We start from the raw sequence: 21,494 nt of genomic DNA, 5'->3' as shown, positions 1-21,494 counted from the left end.
GCTAGATGGACTAGTGCTGTGATTCAGCAGAAGCAGGGAGGCATTTTGGGAGACACCTCCAAGTTTTTTTTTCTCTAAACCCAAAAAGTTTCCGATTCATTCTCAAAAGGGCAGTTGGTATGCCACAAATTTAAAAGCCTGCTTTTGAAAGACTCTTGGGGGGGCGGGGGGGCAGTGCTCAGGTGGGGCCGTGACTCACTGGCCCCGCTATGGCTCTAGCCTGAAACTGCAGGTTCCCAGCAAAGCATTTCTGATGCTGCCTGGCAGTCCAAGAGAGAATGGCAGACAGGGTGCCTCATTTATACATCACATTCTCCCTTTTCTATGTTTAATTTAAAACATATACACACCCGGGGCAAAGAGTGCTATGATGAAACGGCTTTATAGGAAACAATATTATGGGAGGTATCAACGTAATTACCCTATAGAATTCATAGCCACCTAGATGTAGTGATGCTCTCTAGTAGAGAAGGCTTTTTTAAAAGGACTAAACTAATTCCTGGAGGACAGAATCATCAAAAGTGGGAAGGCAGCATGGTATAACCCAATCTTGTCAGATCTCGGAAGCTAAGCAGGGTCAAACCCAGTTGGTATTTGGGAGAGAGACCACCAAGAAAGTCTAGTGTTGATCTGCAGAGGAAGGCAATGTTCAAATCACCTCTGCTCCTTACTTGCTTTGAAAATCTCTTGATGGGGTCACTATAAGTCAGTTGCCACTTGATGGCACACACATACATATAGCATCATCAGTGGTTCTTAGCCAGGATAGTTAAATTGAACATCCACGTACAGCTCACAGTAGAAAAGAGCAAGAAAAGAATGCCCATAAGACTAACAAAAAACGTGGTATGGTATGAGCTTTCGTGAGTCACAGCTCACATCTTCAGATACTGCTAGAATGTGAGTCCATCTGTCCTTGTATCTTGGAGAGTGGAGTAATTACAGAAATCGAATGATGATAGCTGGTGAAAGTCATTCGGCTTCTGTAATCATTCCACTTTCCAAGATATAAGGACAGATGGACTCACATTCTAGCTGTATCTGAAGAAGTGAGCTGTGACTCTCAGCTACAAATTTTGTTAGTCTTATAGGTGCTTCTCAGCTCTTGCTCTTTTCTACTGCTACAGACAGACTAACATGACTGCCCATCTTGGTATACCTCACAGTCCAAGTTGCTGGAAGATAGCTAAAGGGCCATGCTTTCCAGAGGCACATGGTTGGCTGCAGTAGGAACTGGGCTGCTGGACTAGAGGACCTTTCATCCGATCCAGCAGGGCTCTTCATATGTTCTTATGTTCATGCCTTTACAAAGTAGTTATCTGACAGTTCTGCTAAGCTATGTACATCAGCTGTTATTTAGTACTGTCTCAAATACTGCTGCCTGTGGCTCTCCATGACCCAAGAAGAGATTCAATAATTTATTCTAATGAACAAGAGACTAGGTTCTCAAGAAGATGCCAGTACCTTTTTGTCCATCATGATGTCAGGAGAAAGACCGGAGGAAAAGATAGTGGAACAATGGGCAGGAAGGAGACAGGTCATACATAGTGCCTTGCTCTCCAGGTCTACTCAGAATCCAACTTAGGTCTATTCAGAGGGACTTACTCCCAGGAAAGTGTTCTTAGTTTCTTCCTAGAAGAATCCAAGTGCCATCCTAGCCATGTTTTACCATTCTAAGTCCATTGAAGTCTATGGGCTTATAAAGATTTACCTCTGTTTAGGATTGTGCTGTTCAATCAACACCACACAAGGAGTCAGTTCAATACAATATTTTAAACAAAATAATAGAAAAATATAAACTAATTTTGAAAATGTACAAACAAATGTTTAAAAATATACATTAAATGATGGAAAATTAGTTACAGCTTCTCTCAGAAGTCCTGGAGATGTTCCATAGTAAGCAGGATTTGAAGGCAGGCCCAGCTCTGCACAGAATATGGCTCCTCCCCCTCCCCCCTTTTTTTGTGGTTTTCTGAGAATTAAAAAAAATTATAGCTCATGGCTGCTCTTTCTTTGCCTCATTTCACATTCTCCATCAGTTGACAACATGCAGGGTTTTTTAAAGACTTATAGACATCTACATATCTTCAAGGTTTGCCACAAAGTAGGTGTGTGTAAACCATGCATGCATCTGTATTCCAGTCCTTTCTGCAACATACAAAACTGCCCTGAGATTGTTTATAAAACTTAAGAACCAATTAAATCTAAAACATTTAGGGGTAAGCTGATTTTCCCCATTTGGTTCCTTTATTGCTCCAAAATGCATCTATTTGTGGAGTTCCACTATTTCTTAATTCCAAATTAACTAGTAGAGTTTCTAAAATTAATTCTAGAATGGGAGCATAAGCAGTTTTGCCACAGCTTTTGCTTCCTTTAGTATATTTGTTTCTTATTCGTATCTCTGTATTACACATGGACAGATGTGCACTGATAAAACACTGCCAAAAAGCAATCTTGATGCGATTGGATGTAGGGTTGAGGGGGCAGATGAGAGAAGGTGGTGACAGAGGAGAAGGCAGAGCAGGGGTGGCAGCAGAGGCTGTGATCCCCCTCTGCCTCCGACCCCGAAAATGCCACCAGAAGCTATCATCTTACATCATTATAAATTGAGTTCAAAGTGATAATATGAAAGATTACAAGATTCTTTTTATGTATGTATGTATGTATGTATGTAGTCCGCCTTTCTCACTGGAACTCAAGGCAGATTACATAGTGTGAGATCAGTACAGTCAGTAGCAAGGACAAGGGTAGGCATTTCCACAGAGTGTCAAGGACATTTCCATAAACACTGTCATAGGGTAGATGAATACAAGTTTACAGAGACATAGCATTAGCAAGTATCCAATATAGGGTTGAAGGATTACTGAAACAGAACATAATCCATTCTAGGATTGACATTAGACAGCATGAAGCACAAGCAGTATATACGAGTACATATTCAAAGCAACAGATAATATGTAAAGCAACATAATGGTGGAGCCCATGGTTCCCAACTCATTGGCGAAACATCCGAGACCCCCCCACCCTATAATACCACCCTCCTATGTGAGTAAAAAGCCTTTTTGAATCATTCAGTTTTGCATTGTTTGTGGAAAGCCAAGAGCATGGGAGCTCTCCTGACCTACTCAGGCAGGCTGTTCCATAGGGTAGGGGCCACTACAGAGAAGGCCCATGTACAGGCTGCAGTTGATTTTGCCCATGTGCAGGCTGGCACCTGCAAGAGACACTGTTTGGATGAGCGAAGCTGCCATGGAGGGACATAGGGAGGAAGACAGTCCCGTAGGTATGTCGGGCCAAGGCCATGAAGAGCTTTATATGTAATAACCAGTACTTTGAATTGAGTACAGTAGCTGATAGGTAGCCAATGGAGTGACTGCAGGATGGGAGTGAGGTTCATGCTCCTGCTTGCAACTGCTAACAGTCGAGCTGCAGCATTTTGCACCAATTGGAGCCTCCTAGTTAACTTAGATGGAAGACCAATACATAGTGCATTACAATAGTCAAATTTTGATGTTACCATAGCATGGATCCAAGTGGCCAGGACAGCTGTGTCAAGATAAGAAGCCATTTCCAGGCTAGAGTGAGATTGTAGAAAGCATTTTTTGCAGCTGCCTTAACTTGTTTTTCTAGTAGTAGCGCTGGATCCAGTATAACCCCTAGGCTCTTAACTGAGTCTGCAAAGGTCAGACGAACTCCATCGAAAGTGGGGAGTACAATGTCTTTCAAGATCTCTGACTTCCGAACAAGTATTGGTCTTGTCTGGGTTTAATTCCAATTTGTTATTTTTCAGCCATTTCACCACGGCTGTTAAGCAGCGATCTAAGATTTCTACTGCATCCCGCAGGGACCTGAATAGTGAGATATAGAGTTGGGTGTCGTCCGCATATTGATGGCACCCAACTCCATAGCTGCAAATGAGTTCTCCTAAAGGTTTTACATAGAGGTTGAATAACATGGGAGATAGGATTGAGCCCTGTGGATCCCCACAAGATAGTTCCCATTCTGGAGATAGCTGATCTCTGACAGCAACCTTTTGAGTCCGTTCCATTAGAAATGATTTAAACCAGTCCAGGGCACATCCTTTGATGCCCACTTCTGTTTCTAGATGCCTCAACAGGATGGCATGGTCTACTGTGTCAAAGGCTGCACATAGATCCAGGAGGAGCAATAAGGAGGCATGGCCTTTGTCTATATTCAGATGGAGATCCTCCACTAATGCTACTAGTGCTGTCTCTGTCCCAAGCCCTGGTCTGAAACCTGACTGGAAAGGGTCCAGAGTGCTAGAGTTATCCAAGAAGGACTGGAGTCGGTCAGCTACTGCCCTCTCAATCACTTTGCCCAGAAACGGCAGATTAGAGACTGGGCAATAATTGGCCACATCAGTTTTGTCTAGGGATGTTTTTTTAATTAGTGGATGAATAACTGCCTGTTTGAGTGGCTGGGGAAAGGTGCCCTGAGTTAGCAATTGATTTACAATACATCTCAGTGGTTCACTTATCTGATCTTTACTTGATTTTAACAGCCAAGATGGGAAAGGATCAAGTGCACAAGTAGTGGCTTTCATAGATGCCAGGATCCTGTTAAGGTCTGTCATTGTAATTGGTTCAAAGTAATATAAATATAAGCTAAATATAAGCATTTCTTCTATCTTGTTTGTAGCAAGCATTTCTTCTATCTCATTTGTATTGCAGCTAACATCTAGAACAGAGTGTATTCGTGCTATTTTATCAGTGAAAAACTTAGCAAAGGCCTCATAGCTAATTGTCTGTCCTTAGGACTGTAAAGATTCAGATTTAGGGGTTAGAAGGTGTCTGGATACCCTGAACAATTGGGATGGTTGAGAACTAGCTGACGCAATGGTTGCCTAGAAGTAACATTTCTTTGCTGCTTTCATTTCTGTTTCAGAGATCTTCCAGTGCGTTCTGTAGCAAGTTCTGTCAGCTTCCACTCGAGTTTTTCGCCAGTGTCTTTCTAGATGTCTTCCAGCCCTCTTCTGGTCAGCCAGCTCCATGGTAAACCATGGTGCTCACTTCCGTCCCAAGGGCTGGAGGGGTTGACAAGGAGCAATGGTGTCAATAACTTCAAGGAGCTTTGTGTTCCACACACCTATAGTAGCTTCTGTGGCGCATGCAGCTGGAATTCTAAAATCCTCCAAGGCATTTTGGAATCTGGAAGCATCTATGAGTCTACGTGGATGGATCATTTTAACTGGACCCCCTATTTTATGGGGTGTTGGGGCTATATTCACTTTTGCCTTCAGCAGATGATGATCTAACCATGGTTCAGGCTGAAGCTCTAATGCTGAAATAAGACTTTCCCTCAGAGGTTCAGTGCAAAATATTGAGTCTAAGGTGTGGCCTCTTTCATGTGTATGGCCTGACACTATTTGAGAGAGGCCCAGGGTTGCCAGGGAAGCTATAAATTCTTGAGCTAGGCCTGACTTTGAACACTCAGCATGGATGTTGATGTCTTCCAGAACAGTATCTCCAACACCGTGTCTGCTAGCAGCTCCCTCAACTCAGAAAGGGTGCTTATGGGGGATCTGGGTAGTCTGTAAACAAGCAGGATACCCAGTCTAGCTTTAATTCTTAAAGACAGGAGCATGAAATCAATACCAGCTATAGCTTGTACTGGAGATCTGTGAAAGTTGAAGGACTCGTGAAGAATAATAGCAACTCCTCCATCCCGGCTTCCATAGCAAGGTTGGTATAGGATTGTATAGCCAAGGGGAGTTAGTTGGGAAAGACACACCTTGGCTGTTTCCACACACATTGGATTCAATGCACTTCAGCAATCCTTTGGAAGTGGATTTTTTTTTGTTTGACACATGAAAACCCAGTTCCAAAGAACATTGAAAGTACATTATCCAAAGCATGTGGAAGCAGCTCTTGTCAGTTCCCTGCAGCCAAATCTCTGTTAGGCAAGCCACATAGATTTGCTCATCCTGCAACATCCCAGCAATGCATGCAACCTTGTTCCTAACAGATCTGGTATTGCATAGTATTAGTGTAGCAGGGGGGTAGAAGTATCCCCATTGTCAGCAGGTGGAATCCTAGAGAGGTTGGATAAGCAGTGAGCATTACTGCTTGGTGTTGGGTGCTGCATTTTGTGTGGTGTTGCATGATGCCCAGGACAGCATGCATGCATCAGTAAATTACACAGGATCTAGAGCAACTAATGCTGCTACCTCTTGTGTCTTTATGCCTTATGGATAATGAGGCAGCATTATTTCCAACGGAGTCACAGTTCCTTCTTCCTCTCTAGCTGTATTACAACTTCCTTCCACTGTCCCTGCCCGCCCCAAATCTTGGAGTCAACTACGGCAGTCTCAAACACTGGCCTGCATTAAAGGAACACAGTTACCAAAACACCACAATACCTTCTGTGCAGATTGTCACACTGTGGCCATTTCCACACACGTTGAATAATGCACTTTCAATGCACTTTCGTAATCCTTTAGAAGTGGGTTTTTTGTTCCACACATGTTTCAAATGTTCACTTAAGAGTACTGAAAGTGGATTATCCAACGTGTGTGGAAGCAGCCTGTGTTTAAAGGTACTTGGGAAAAGAAAAGGGAAGATGTGTTAGCTGCTCTGTGTAGAGGCAATGAGCAGAAGCAGTCAGAGGGGCAACAGCCTTGGGTGATACTCCTTGTTGAATTGGCAGTGAATTCAGATTACATTTTTGCACATGGTTAACACAGAGTGGGAAGCAGATGCAAATGAATCAAAGGAACTGAGACCTGTGGCAAGCCACATGAACAGCATGCTCTACAAAAGAAATGAAAAAGAGAGCATTGGAGAATTCCCAGTACATCCATTCTTCTTTCAAAACTGGAAATTTCTAAACCAGAAGAGAAATTTCATCGAGAATTCCAGAAGGCTCTCTAAGAACATTGAGATTCAAGTCCAGTAGCACCTTGAAAACCAACCAGATTTCTAGGGTATCAGCTTTGAGAGTCAAAGTTCCTTTTATCAGATTCATTGGGTATCTGACAAAGGGAACTTTGACTCTTCAAAGCTTATATCCTGGAAATCTGGTTGGTATCTAAGGTATCACTGGACTCGCATCTTACTGTTCCACTGCAAACCAACACAGTCATCCTCCTGAAATTATTTAAGAACACTGCTGCAGAAAAGCTGAGAAAGGAAGCTTGCGCACTTGTGTTTCATTCATTGTTGTAATTTTTTTATTATGCCCAGTCTTTGCACTTGCTGCCCAAGAAGGCTTACAATACAAAGATATGTGCACTTAAGAAACCAAAAGACTTACAAAAACTTCAGTTATGATGTTGTCATTATGATTTTACCTGCCATTGGATTAAAGGTGTTGTGGCAGTTTTAACCCAAGAACCTGAAAACAGTGCTCCGTGAAAGAACTTTTTATTTTGGAACAGGAGCAAGCTTAGAATAAACAAAACTTCAAAAAGAGACAAAGATGCACAGAGAGATGCATAGAAGCACGGGCGCCCGACTTACCGGGAGCCTGGTTTGCTGCCGGGAGGCGCGGGGGCAGGGCGGCGCAGCGGCCGGTATGCTGGCTGACTCGGTCTCAGCCGGGCAGCCAGCATCCAATCGATTTGAATTCCGGCCGGCCAATCAGCCGGCCGGGGGGCGGGGCCGGGCCAGCCGGCGGACCTCGGGGAGGCAGTCTTCCCTCTGGTCCGCTGGCTGGGTATTTATTTAGGGCCCGGCCCGGCCTCAGTTCACTCGGCTCGGGCGGCGAAGGAGAGAAGAGCTGCGGAGAGAGAAGGAGCGGCGAGCGGCGAGAAGACGCAGAGAGGAGGCGAGCGGCGTTGGACCGGCAGCACGGAGGCTGAGGCCGGGGAGGTTTAGCTGAGCCTCCCCCGTTCACGCCCAGCTCCACTGCCTCCCGGCTTTGGGCTCCCTTTGGCTCTCTGCCTCTCCGCTCGTCGGGCGACCACGCGGACCGGGCTCCCTGCCCCTCCTGTTAGCTCAGGGCAGGTGGGAGCGCCGCGGTGGGGGACCCAGGGCAGAGCTGAGCCCAGGCCCCTCCGCGGTGAAGTCATCCAGGGAGGACCGCGTGGTGCAACTCAGGCAGCCGTTCCACAGCCTCCGGTTGCTCCCGGCCCCTCGGTTAGCCAGGGCAGGGGAGCAGCGGCACCACCCCGCCCCAACGGAAGGCACCACCGGCCAGGGCATGGCTCCGACCAGGCGGGCTGGCGGGGCAGGGAAGAAGGCGCAGGGGGGTGGCAAGGCAGCACCAGCACCCCCCAGGGGTCCCAACAAGGGGGCTGCCGGCAGCAGGAGCAAGAAGGGCCCCATAGGTGGAAAGCCCAAGCAGCCTGCCGGGGGTCAGGGGAGGAAGCCTCAAGTTGGGAGGCGCCAGCAGCAGCCATCCCCAAAGGGCTCCGCACCCTCCAGGGAGCGCCCTCACACCACGGTTTCCAGGAAGGCCAAGGGGCATGCGAAGGGGGCCCGCGTCCGGCTTCCCCCCCAAATAAGGGCTCAGTGCAAGGAGGGGGGGCTGCTGAGGATAGCACAGCCACCTCCCTCCAGAGTATCAGCCGCACCTTGGAGCTACTCTCTGCCAGGGTGGAGAGCCTGGGGAACTCCAGGCCTGGGGGAGTTGCACCTCCCCCAGGGCCTGTCGAGGTCCCCTCTAGCGGGCGCAGCAAGAGAAGGAGAAGCAGCCCTGCCAGAGGGTGCCGAGGGGAAAGGTCATCGAGCTCCAGTTCCAGGAGCTCCAGCCGCAGGCGGCCCCCCTCCACTAAAAGAAGGAAGGCCCCCAGGAAGACAAGCCGAAGCCGCCGGCACCAGGAGGATTCAGACAGCGAGGGATCCACAGGTGAGTCCTCTTCAGAAGATGAGTGCGGCGGGGCGGGCTACTGGGAAGCGGGGGCCGCCATCCCCGGCCTCCCAGGCTGGGCCTCACGGCGCAGGGGGGCAGCTGGCGTTGGGGACTCCCGGGAGGTTTGGGGAACAGAGGACAGCGAAACACCCCCCCTCTCCTCTAGGTCCTTCACGGACGACGAGGATCCCCCGGGGATTCATTTATCGCGCAAGGCCAGGGAGAGAATCCTGAACGGGTTCTACGTAGACGTTTTCTCCCTCCTCAGGCCGGAGGCAGAGGATGGGAGGTGCCCCCCGTCCAACAAACGGGATAAAAAGACGCCAAAAAAGGAGACAGCTGAACGGACCTTTAGTAACTGGATGGAAGGGTTCACTGTCTACATGGGGGTGGTGCAGATAGCGTATCCGCAACGAGGGTGGCACTTGTCCAACCATTTGGGCAACGTTCTGCGGGCCCGGGCCCTGGCCGGGGAGGCGGCAGCTATGGACTACGATGAGGCCTTCCGGAAGAGGGCTTCCCAGAACCCCAGGGCCAGGTGGGACCTCATCAGCCAGAAGCTCTGGCTCTGGCTGGTGGGCCCCCATATGAGAGGGTGGGCGGAGCCTGCCTGGGGGGGCGCTGGTTCAGCCGGCGGGACAGACCTCGCGGCCTGTGCTGGGAATTCAATCAGGGCAAGTGCCAGCGGTCCAAGTGCCGTTACGAGCACTGTTGCGAGTCTTGTGGTGCCCCGCACTCCCGCCAGGTATGCCCGCGAGGATCTCAGGCCACGGCTCCCTTTCGGGGGGGCCGGTCCTCCAATAGCGGTGCCCATAGGGATGGGGGGTCGAGTTCCACCGCCGGTCACCAGCCCAGCAGCAGCAGCAAGTAGCCCTGGCTGCGCTGAGTTAGGGTTGGCTCACACACCTATCCGCCTGCAGGCCCTCCGCCCCCTCCTGGAACAATACCCTAACAGGCTGGCGGCTGCCTTCCTGATGGAAGGCTTCTCCAAAGGCTTCCGAATTCCTTTCACAGGCCTCCGGGTGGCCACTTCCTCGGGCAACCTTAAGTCTGCAAAGGAGTTGCCCGAGGTGGTCGCTGCCAAAATTGCCAAGGAGGTGGGGGCTGGCCGGGTGTCTGGCCCCTTCTCTTCCCCCCCGTTGCCTAACCTCAGGGTTTCTCCTCTGGGGGTCGTCCCCAAGAAGGCCCCTGGAGAGTTCAGACTCATACACCACCTGTCATACCCGCGTGGTTCTTCAGTCAATGATTGCATCCCCCAGGAGCTGTGCTCAGTTAGATATGCCTCCTTTGACCAGGCGGTCCGCCTCGTCCAGTCCTGCGGGCGGGGGGCCCTCTTGGCCAAGTGTGATGTTCAATCCGCCTTCAGGCTACTTCCGGTTCACCCTCAGGACTTTTGCCTCCTGGGTTTCAAGTTCAGGGATCAATGGTACGTGGACAGGGCCATGCCCATGGGGTGCTCTGTTGCCTGTGCCGCCTTTGAGGCATTCAGCACCTTCCTGGAGTGGGCCGCCAAGGATCGCATGGGTTCCCCCCACATTACTCATTACCTCGATGATTTCCTGATCATGGCGCCCCCTGGTGGTCACACTTGTGCCATTCGGCTTAGGATCTTCCAGGACTTGGCTGATGAGCTGGGGGTCCCACTTGCCCCGGAAAAGACGGAGGGCCCCACCTCCCGTCTCACTTACCTGGGGATTGAACTCGACTCCGAGGCAGGCCTTTCTCGCCTCCCCCAGGACAAGTTGGCTCGGCTGCGGGCCATCATTGAGTCCACTCTCCCTCGGGAGAAGTGCACCTTAAGGGACCTCCAGTCCATCATTGGGCATCTCAATTTTGCCTGCCGAGTGGTTTCCCCGGGCCGGGCCTTCTGCGCTCGCCTGGCCAGGGCGTGCAGGGGGGCATCGGCACCGCACCATCACATTCGGCTCACTAGGGGGATGAAGGAGGATCTCAGGGTCTGGGGAGAGTTCCTCTCCAATTACAACGGGGTTTCGCTTTGGCAACACGCCCTCTCTCCAGGATCCGACTTGCAGGTGCAGTCGGATGCAGCGGGCAGCCTGGGGTTTGGGGTCTTCTTCAAAGGGAGGTGGTGCGCTCAGCGATGGCCCTCATCCTGGGCCGGCTCCGGGATCCTCAGGGACCTCACCTTCCTGGAGCTGTTTCCCATCTTGGTCGCCGTTACAATCTGGCGGGAGGAGTTCAGGGACAAACGGGTCCTCTTCTGGTGCGACAACCAGGCGTCAGTCCGGGTGATTAACAAGCAGTCCTCTCGCTCTGAGCGGGTCATGCGGCTCATCCGGCATTTTGTGCTATGCTGTCTTTCCGCTAACATCTCATTTTCAGCCCGGCACGTAGCAGGTTTGGATAACAGCATGGCAGATGCGCTGTCTCGCTTCCAGATGGAGAAGTTCTTCTCGCTGGCCCCTCAAGCGGCACGCACTCCCGACCCATTCCCGGTGAACCTGTGGCGGATTGGCGAGACACAGTGACACAGGGAATTCTCAGCTCAGTGGCTCCCTCTACTCTGCGGGCTTATGCCAAGGCAGTGGCGCGCTTCCTCACCTTCATCGGAAAGGAAGGAGACCGGGACCCCTGGCCGCCATCCAAGACCACGGTGCTGCGTTACCTGGCCCACCTGCGAGGATCTGGCTTCGCTCCAGGAACCATGCGGCGCGAGTTGTCGGGAATCTCTTTCGTCTGCAAGGCAGAAGGATTCCCCGATCCATGTGACGGTTTCCAGGCTCGCAGGGCCATAGAGGGGTGGGGCAGGGTCTCCCCGCGGGCACCTGACCAGCGCAGGCCCATCACCTTGCCCATCCTGCGGGCGATCTTGCAGGCACTCCCAGCCATCTGCTGGTCTTCATACGAGGAGCGGCTTGTACACGTGGCCTTCACCCTGGCCTTTTTCGGGGCCTTCAGGGTCAGCGAACTGGTGGCGGGGTCCCGCCAGGATGCCTCTGGCAGGGCCCTGGGAGCAGGGGACGTGGTTCTTTCCAGGCGCAGGGTCACCATCCTGGTCCGGCAATCCAAAACCGACCAACGGGGCCGGGGGGTCTCTGTCAGCCTGCGGGCCTCTCGGGAGCAGGCCATCTGCCCAGTCAGGGCCGTCCAGTCTTACCTAGCAGTCCGGCCTCCCCTCCCTGGCCCCTTCCTGGTGCACAGGGGCGGCGCCCCGTTTACACGCTACCAGTTCGCGGCCCTACTGCGGGCATGCCTACAGGCAGCTGGGTTCCCGCCAGCGAGCTTCGCATCCCATTCCTTCCGCATTGGCGCAGCCACAGTGGCGGCAGGCCTCGGGCTCCCCGCGTCTACCATCCAGCGGCTCGGCCGCTGGCGGTCCCGGGCCTTCCGCACTTACATCCACCCTGCCAGGGCTCTGGCTCATTGAGTCTGTTTATGCTTCATGTTTCAGGGTGCCGGAGGATTGTTTGGATTTGTGGCCACAGTATCGTGCATTGGGCCGGAAAGTACGCGGCGTCCTCGGGATGGGGAAGACACCTCGGGTTGGACGATCGCATCGAGATTCGCTGGATTGGCTCCCGGGGCATGCGGTGGGAGGCACTGGTTCCCACCTTGTTGCGGCAGGCCCGCCGGGAGAGCCCACCCGACGCCTTGATTATCCAGCTGGGAGAAAACGACCTGGGCAGGCGGGAGGCTCCGGAGCTGAAACGGGCGATGTGCAGTGACCTGGACTATCTAAGGGGGTTGTTCCCTCGGACTTTCTTCCTGTGGTCGGACTTGCTCCAGAGGCGCTGCTGGCGTTTTGCACGCCACCCCGAGAAGGTGGACGGAATCCGGCAAAGGGTGGCCCGCGCCATGGGACATTACATCTCCGCTGTCGGGGGCCTGCTCATCCGGCACTCAGATATATCATTCCGCATGGAGGCATTGTTCCGCCCAGATGGGGTGCACCTGTCCAGCTGGGGGCATGACATTTGGCTGCAGGACCTCAGGGATGGTCTGCTGGAGTGGTTGCGGCGGTAGGAGCTTTGGCGGGAGCCCCCCCCGGGGGGGGGCTCTGGTGGCGGTTGGTCATTGGATCGGATCTCTTTTGGGGGAATCAGGGCCTCCACCCTGGTTCCTGTAAGGGGATTCCCATAAGGAATCTTGGGGGTGAGTCACGGAGGTGCATGCCCAGCTCGGGGGCTGCCAGGCGGACTCACCACCAGGCGACAGGGGAATCATGCAGGGGTGTACACCCAGATGATCTCCCCCTTAATGCCGCTCCTTGGGTGCCCCCCCTCAGCTGGGGCCTGAGGGGGGAGGGTTCATCGGCTGGCAGGCGGGCCAGCCGATGCTTGGGGATCCGATCCATATGAGTGCCTTCGCTCCTTACCTGCTGTTCGCAATAAAGTTGTGGCCTATTTTCACCCAGCCAGTGTGTGGTCTCAGTTTGTCGCCAGCGCTTGCCATCCTCCGCACCATCAGCCTAGGCTGCAAGCACGGGCGCCCGACTTACCGGGAGCCTGGTTTGCTGCCGGGAGGCGCGGGGGCAGGGCAGCGCGGCGGCCGGTATGCTGGCTGACTCGGTCTCAGCCGGGCAGCCAGCATCCAATCGATTTGAATTCCGGCCGGCCAATCAGCCGGCCGGGGGGCGGGGCCGGGCCAGCCGGCGGACCTCGGGGAGGCAGTCTTCCCTCTGGTCCGCTGGCTGGGTATTTATTTAGGGCCCGGCCCGGCCTCAGTTCACTCGGCTCGGGCGGCGAATCCCACCCACCGCTCCCTTTCTTTCATTGCTTGTATGGTTTCTTCTTTGTCACAACTTTTGGCGGTTGGTCATTGGATCGGATCTCTTTTGGGGGAATCAGGGCCTCCGCCCTGGTTCCTGTAAGGGGATTCCCATAAGGAATCTTGGGGGTGAGTCACGGAGGTGCATGCCCAGCTCGGGGGCTGCCAGGCGGACTCACCACCAGGCGACAGGGGAATCATGCAGGGGTGTACACCCAGATGATCTCCCCCTTAATGCCGCTCCTTGGGTGCCCCCCCTCAGCTGGGGCCTGAGGGGGGAGGGTTCATCGGCTGGCAGGCGGGCCAGCCGATGCTTGGGGATCCGATCCATATGACTGCCTTCGCTCCTTACCTGCTGTTCGCAATAAAGTTGTGGCCTATTTTCACCCAGCCAGTGTGTGGTCTCAGTTTGTCGCCAGCGCTTGCCATCCTCCGCGCCATCAGCCTAGGCTGCAAACACACACATACACAAGGTTTCACAGCTATGAACCTACCTCTCTGTCAGTCTAACAAGCTGACTAAATGTAAAGTGCCATGCACATTTTCAGCACACATTAAATACTTTTCACAAACAAAAGAACTCTGATGTAGCAATAACTCACACAGTGACTTTATCTCTTGAGCTCAGATCAAAACTGCAAGTTCACTGTTTTATCTAACCGCATTATTTGTTTGATTAGAACTCTACATCCCTTGTTTAGGACAGAACATGAAATTTGCAATCTCTGGTATTACATGTGACAAACATTTTACATGACAAAGAACAGGATACAGAAATTAAGACATTACTATAAGGCTGGTCACATCAAAGGAAATTATTTGGGTTGCATGATAATACCCATTTTAAAGCTCAGCTTGATGGTATCATACTCGGTACAACAGATAAGGCAGTTACTGCCACATACCCTAATAATTAAGCACGTGTGCAGCACTTTAGAGTGTTGCAAAGTAACACATCTGTAATTGGCTTTAGAGTGTTCAGGAAAGTTCAAACTTAACTTTTGCCTCACCAAAAGTGTAGGTTAACCCTCCACTTTGATTAAGTTAACCCTCCACTTTGGATAAGAAAGGTTTGTATCTTGAGGGATTAGAGATTGGCAGGAAGGTAGGGAAGGGGTGGGAAAGAGGAGGGCATCTGTGTGTTATGGGTGTGTGTGCAAAGTTTGCAAGTGTCCCTCTCCTATCAAACCCTCACAATTTTCCATCAAGCATGCTGAGCATTCGACAGGGATGTTCACTACAATATAAGCACTTTCAGGTTAAGCAGTAGGGTGTTTGCCCATCAGCAGTGGAAAAGTAAATTTGAATTTTTTTTATTTTTTTAATATTATTTCTTTCTATTAAAAAAATCCCGTATCTTTTCGTCTTGAAGATACACTGTGTTGCTGATTTTTCTAGGCCTTGGTATAGTTACCATTGTTTTCATTCATATATTTTGACCTTGTGACACCTTAGCTGGTGCATTGCACAAAGCTGATTTAGATTAGATATTTAGCTTTCTCTAGTGATGAGATCAGTACCTTTGTGCTCTACATTAGCCAGGTTTCTTTTCTTGTCCCTCTTTTATTTTCATAGCATCGGTAACATTTCCTGGTTTTAAAAAAAACACGGCCATTTCTATGAAGGAAATTTCTCAGCTGCGATGGTTTGGATATGGGAAATGAGTCTGACCCGAGGACCAAGAATTAATTGCAGATTATTAGAATAAAAGTATTTGAGAGGGAGAATTAGCCACTCGTTTGAAGCTTTTTCGCTGAATGGGAAGCTGAAAATTGTACTTTGTCAGTGCGAGCTCTTGCACCTCACAGCTCAGGGTGAAGCGATCGAGATAAAGAGAGAAATGTAAAACACTGTGGAAACCAACCTCTGGGGACTTAATATTCTGATCAGCTCACCTCCAAACATCTGGCTCTTAAATGTTCAAGCACAAAAACAAGAGAGCTAATGAAAGCCGTGCATATTATCTCTCCCATCAATGCACCTCACAAACACCTGCTAAAATTAAAACAAATTGAATCTTGATTGCTGATTAAGTACCCCCTTCTTTAGCAAGATATTCTGTCATTATTTGCCCTGGCCCACAATGCAGAAACTGATGAAAAGGTAGCTGTGGGCTCAGGTGACAGAGGTTGGCAGCAAGGCGATTAAAATGGAGACGTGTCAAGACAAGAGCAGATTTCCTTTTGGGGTTGTAACCTGGCAAAAAGCTACTCATTCAGAATGTGAGAACAGCCTGGCTGGATCAGATTGAAGTGCATTTGGGGGCAGCGTTCTCTTTCTGACTGAGTGGTTTGTCAGATTGCTTCTGGGGAGCTTGTAAGAAGGGCAGGAAGGTAATGTTCTTCTCTTGTCCCCAGCACATGGTATTCATAGCACCCCTGAACATGGAGGTTCCACTTTGCAACCATGACTAAGACCAGATGATTGCCCTGTTTTCCCTTGACAGAAAAAAAATTGGGAGACAGAAGGGGGGGAAATATCTACCCTGACCGTGGAAGGTAGGACAAGAAGAAATAATAGCAACATCAGTAGCAACATTTGGACAGCCCTTCCAAGAGTCCAAAAGCACTTCACAGACATTATATTGTGGCAACCCTTACTCAACCGTGTAAGGCAAATAACTATTATCATCATCCTTACCTTATAGATGGAGGAAGCTGAGACCAATAGGCTTGCCTATGTCTCCCTAATGAATTCATGGTCGAGGCAAGATTCAGACTACCCACTTTCACACAGGAAGCTCAGAGTCTCACTACACATGTTTGTACACATGTTTGTCAAGTGTAGGGAGACACAATCTTAGCTGGGAAGCATATTTTTAAAAGACGGAGCCCGTGGAAATCACTCCTCAGAGGGTTTGTTAATTTCATCTTCCCTTCGCCAAAGGATCTGTCAATTTCACCTCTCCAGTCTAAAACTGTGGGGGATTACAATCACAGGGCAACAAGGAATTGAAATGGGCAGGAGCTGCCTTTCAGAACCAGACTTGAACCTGGAGAGTTTATAATGGGCTGAAGTTTCCCTTCTGGCATTTCACAGCCCCTTCACACCACTCCAGTGTATAGCAAAGCCTTTGTCCTGCTGCCCGCTCTGTCTTTTTAAACTACCTTTCCCGGCTGTTATTGCATCTCCTCACATCTGTTCTTCATGTGTCAAATGTCTCATGTAGAGAGACTCTCAGTCTCTTTCAGTGCAATCCTAAACAGAGTTAAGCATTCTACGCCCATTGACTTTGACAGAAGAGTATAACTCTGTTTAGGATTACACTGCTCGCCACTATGCAAGTACAGCAGTGGGTTTCAGTGGCATGGAATTGATGTTCGTTCTGCATCACCTTTCTAGTGGCCAGAGCATTCAGGTAAGAATGCCAGTGCTTTGGCACAGGCTACCCTGTTGCAAGGTATGTGTTTAGGTTAGATTAGCTATTTTGTCCCTTGCAAGTCTCTTCTTCTAGGATCCAGAATGTAAAATTCTATCCACAGAAATCTTAAAAGATCTTCAGCTGAAGTGAAGAGTGGCTCAAGCTGTTAACCTTTGACCAGAGAGTGAACTGTTAAGAAAGGCACTAATTCCCACCAGTGCGTTGTGAGAGAAATACTAGCAGGCAATGAGAAAGAAACTAATTAAATAATGAATGCCTCCTCTGAGAGCAAAGCATCCCTAGAAGAGGAGGCTGCTCGCTGCATCTCTGCACAGCATATGGTTCCAGCCTTGCCTGTTCCCAAGGGAAGTTGGCAATACCTTTGCATATGGTAAAGTGTTTGCTCACTCCCCAAAGAAGGCTGCCACAGGTGTCTCTGGAAGATCCGCTGCTCTCATCTTGCCTCCTTCAAATCATCCTCTTCTAGGGGCAGGTAATTCCAAATCCGTTCCATCACTCTTTAATTACATAAGAAGAAGAAAGTGTGCAAGTGTGTGCACCTGCTATTGATTATGTCATTTCCTGTATAACCCAGAAACGATGGGTCGCGCTAGGGGCTGACTGCTGTTGTAACAGAGTGGTTAAGTGGTTGGATGTGAATCAGCACTCTGCTGATTCGACTCCCATGAATGCCATGACCTCAGCAGCTGGCCTTGGGTAAGCCACTACAGCCCCAGCCGCCCAGCTGTACTGTAGGCAGAATCGTAACACTCGCCTTGTTCACTGCTCTGAGTGGGGCATGAGTTTATCTAGAATAACAATATATAAGCACACTGCAATTATTATTATTTAAAAACTGGGCCTGGAAAAGTTGCGCTGGAAACTACGTAATTGCCAGGGAACATGGGTGTGCATGCTCATTTCATCCGCATGCCTGCTGACCCACTTTCCCCTTTTCTGATGCCTTTTCCCTGCTGGCCAAGTAAGCAGTGGCAGGAGATGAGCTGGGGGGGGCGGGGTTAGGCAACCCTGTTTCAAAGCACCATCATGCGCCAGTGAGAATCTCATACTTGATTTGATTGGCAGGGCAATAACTCCATGCCTCTACAGCAAAGCACCTATTCTACATGCACAAGGTCCCAAATTCAGTCCCTGGTATGTCCAGTGAAAGGCTGCTACTTGTCAAGGGAAACTGTTCCATCAGGAGCTGCGGTGTTCCAGTGGCTCATCCCCATCTCCTGGCTGATTTTAATGTGATTTTTCGGGCTGTTGTTTATTTTTGTGGTTTTTGTAAGCCATTTTGCAGAAGAAAAATGGGATAAAAATATTCAAATAAATAAATCTTGGGTAGCAGTTGATGGGGCACATTTCTCCGCCTGTGACCCTGGAGGGTTGCCACTAGTCAGAGTCCACAGCACTGACTAGAGGTAGGATTCAGCACAAGACAACTTCATATCTCCCCATATAAAGCTTTACAAACACATAATTTTACTTTATTACAGTTACATCATTTTGAACACACGGAGGTACCTGTACGTAATTACTGGGTGCCCTCTGAGCTAAAACAGTAAAGTTTCTGGAAATTTTGAGTCCACAGAAAAACAAGACAAGATAAACAGATGTTTGGAGGGAAGTGGAAATATTTTCAATATTTATAGTGATGGTATGATATCATACTGGGAAGTGAAGTCATATCTCTCAAGGAGTCACCAGAAACAGTGATTCCAAGACAGGATCAATGTCATCTCTGGTTTTCCCCAGAAGTGATGTCACATCTCTTTAGGAATCACTAAAAACTCTATGGTTTTAGGATAGACTTTCTGGCAGTTCCTAGAGCAGTGTGACTTGGAAGTGATGCTGTGTCATCACTGATGGCATTATGGCATTTTAAAAAAATTAATCTCCCCCTGGCCAAATGGAGATCTCCTCCCCTAGTGGGCAATCTTAGTAAGAGGAATGCAGCAGAATGCAGCAAGTTTTGATAAAAAAATCTACCACCTTAGGTTTGCAGAAATCCTCCACTGGAGCCAAATCATTGTCTCATATACCTACACTCAGGACTTTTTGTTCAGAAAATATTGGATAATGGAAGGACATTGTCCCCTGGAAAAAGGACTGGGGCACTGAGGAGGCAGCAAGGAGCAGATTTGAGATTTTAAAAGTGTTCCAGGCCAAATTTCAGGCCTTATCCAAAGACAGGTATTCTCAATGTGGGAATGCTCAAATAGATTCATAATCAGCTGGTGAAATGTAAAGCAAAATCGGTTTGGGAGACACAGTTGAATCAGGGATGAAAGGAATCCCACAATTCCATTCCTTTGGGTTTCCTCAAACCTGTATCCTGAATTCCTAAATTAATCTTTGAAGTGGAACCTTAGTCATTTGTTGCAGCTTTCCATTCTTCCCATTCTTCTGCAACTTTCTCCTCCCTGCATTACTGGTACATGTTTGTGCATTTCTAAAACACTGCAAAAAGAATGTTGATGTGATCATAAGAATGACTGTATCAAGATTCTTACTGTTCTTTTTTACCAGTGTGTACGGGAACTCCTCCTGAATACTGGTAAACCATGGAAAAAGAATCTTGATTTAATCACAATGCTTTTTTTTTTTGCTGTGTTTTATCAATGCCCATCATTGTCCATGTGCTTTGGTAATACTGCACAAAAAAGAGACTTGATGCAATCATATACACCATCACACCAAGGCTGCTTTTTTTGCTGTAATTTGTCCATGTACACATGTACATCAGTAATTTAGAGGGGAAATAGATATGACAGAAGCTGTATATACATGTGCATAGTATTCTATACTAAATACAGAAATTAAAAAAACAGAGCAACTGAGATTTACTAAGGCAGCAGTGCCACTTCAGAATGAAGAGCAGATAATTCAAAACTCCAAAACCTGGGAGAAATTTGGCTGAGGAGCTCCCCCTCTCATTCTAAAACTTTTTCAGGGGGTATCGGGCAAAATATTGGGCATTAGCCTTTCAATTTGAACAATAACATGAGGTAAAAAGGCCCTTCCATCAGGTCTACCTACCACAAATAACAGCCATGAAGCTGTTCTTTCTTGTTAACTTGGTTGCCCAACTTGCCATTTGCAGAGAGTGTTTTAAGTTAAGCTTGACTAGTTGAACCCTGTAAATCCTGATGCAAGATTTTGAGCTAGTTCAAGTAGATTTCCAGAGCCTAAAAGCCTTTATACAGACCACTATATTTATAACATGGCCATATTCATTTTGTTGCTAAAGGCATCGACTCGTTTTCCTTTTTGTTACTGAACGACAAGAGAAAAATACAACATATCAATCTTTCTTGATGACACCATCTACAAAACCTTGATTTTCTATCCACTGACATAAAGGTCATTGCAGTACCTGTGTTTGGCATATGCTTCTCATCATGGTGATTATATCCTAAACTGAGAATTACCTTGTTCAGTGTTGGAGCAAAACCTTGAAACAACATGCATGCAAAAGGAAAATGAACGCCCTGCATTCCTCACTATTGCTTGACTTCTCGGTCTTATTGCATTCTAAATTATTTAAATATACTATTAGACATTATATTTGGGGGATGGGGAGGGAAACAGATGTTTTCTAATTATGAACCGATTTTTACAGTGCTACGGTGTCACGTATTTAAATTACAAATACAGATTTTTTAGCATTCCAGCTGTGCTTTACAAGGGTTTAATTTGCTTCTTCTGATATGTCACATCGCACCTGCCTTTTAAAACTCCCGTAAATGTAAAACATTTGTCAAGCGCACTTATTAAAGCATGCAGAAGAAACAGAAAGATTGTTGTAGGAGAAGGAAGACATTCATGTAAAGAGTCAATGCTGAGCATGGGCACATGGGTTCTGAAATAACATTTACAAATATTAACGGGGGGCTTCAAATAGGAATGGTGATTTGCAATGCATGCCACAGTCCTCCCAGCAAGACTCACACACAGAAGTACCTTTGGTGTATAAAAATGTTCATGCTAGAATGGGAAATGGGCTCAGAGACTGGATGCAGATGTGCAATTCAGATGCACATCCAGACAGAACTCATTGGATGGAGTGGTTTATTGTCAGCCAGTGAAGATGGGACTGCGTATTCAAAATCATTGCCATATTGTGCTATGATCTAAAGGGACAAAAAACAGTAATTTTGTCACAGCCAAGTAAATCGGTGTACGGCCAAGAGCTTGTATGGGAGATCTCCTCAAAACCGTGCATATGCTACCTTGAGCACCACAGAAGATAGGTGCAGTATAGCATAATGAAGAGCGTATCAGTGAATTCTGCAGTCGTAAAACTACGGACTGCAGAATGCATTTATATTTTAAGATCCATTTCATGATACCAGTCAGAACAAACTATATTGGGAAACCTTGGCCGTACCTCACCGTATGCTGGCCACAGTCCAAATAAGCTTTTGACATAAATGTAACATTTCCATATTATATGGTGTTAGAGGGTGTGTGTGTGTGTGTGCGTGCACATGTGTGCATGTGTGCTATCCACAGACCTCCCTTTTATAGCAGATGAAGCAAGTCCAGTTCAAAACCGAACATATCTTTCTCTTTAGGCTACAGAAGC

This window comes from Eublepharis macularius, chromosome 1 (assembly GCF_028583425.1).
Source record: "Eublepharis macularius isolate TG4126 chromosome 1, MPM_Emac_v1.0, whole genome shotgun sequence".
In the NCBI taxonomy this organism is placed as follows: domain Eukaryota; kingdom Metazoa; phylum Chordata; class Lepidosauria; order Squamata; family Eublepharidae; genus Eublepharis; species Eublepharis macularius.
The sequence above is the reverse complement of the archived record's forward strand: the minus strand, read 5'-3'. Positions refer to the sequence as shown.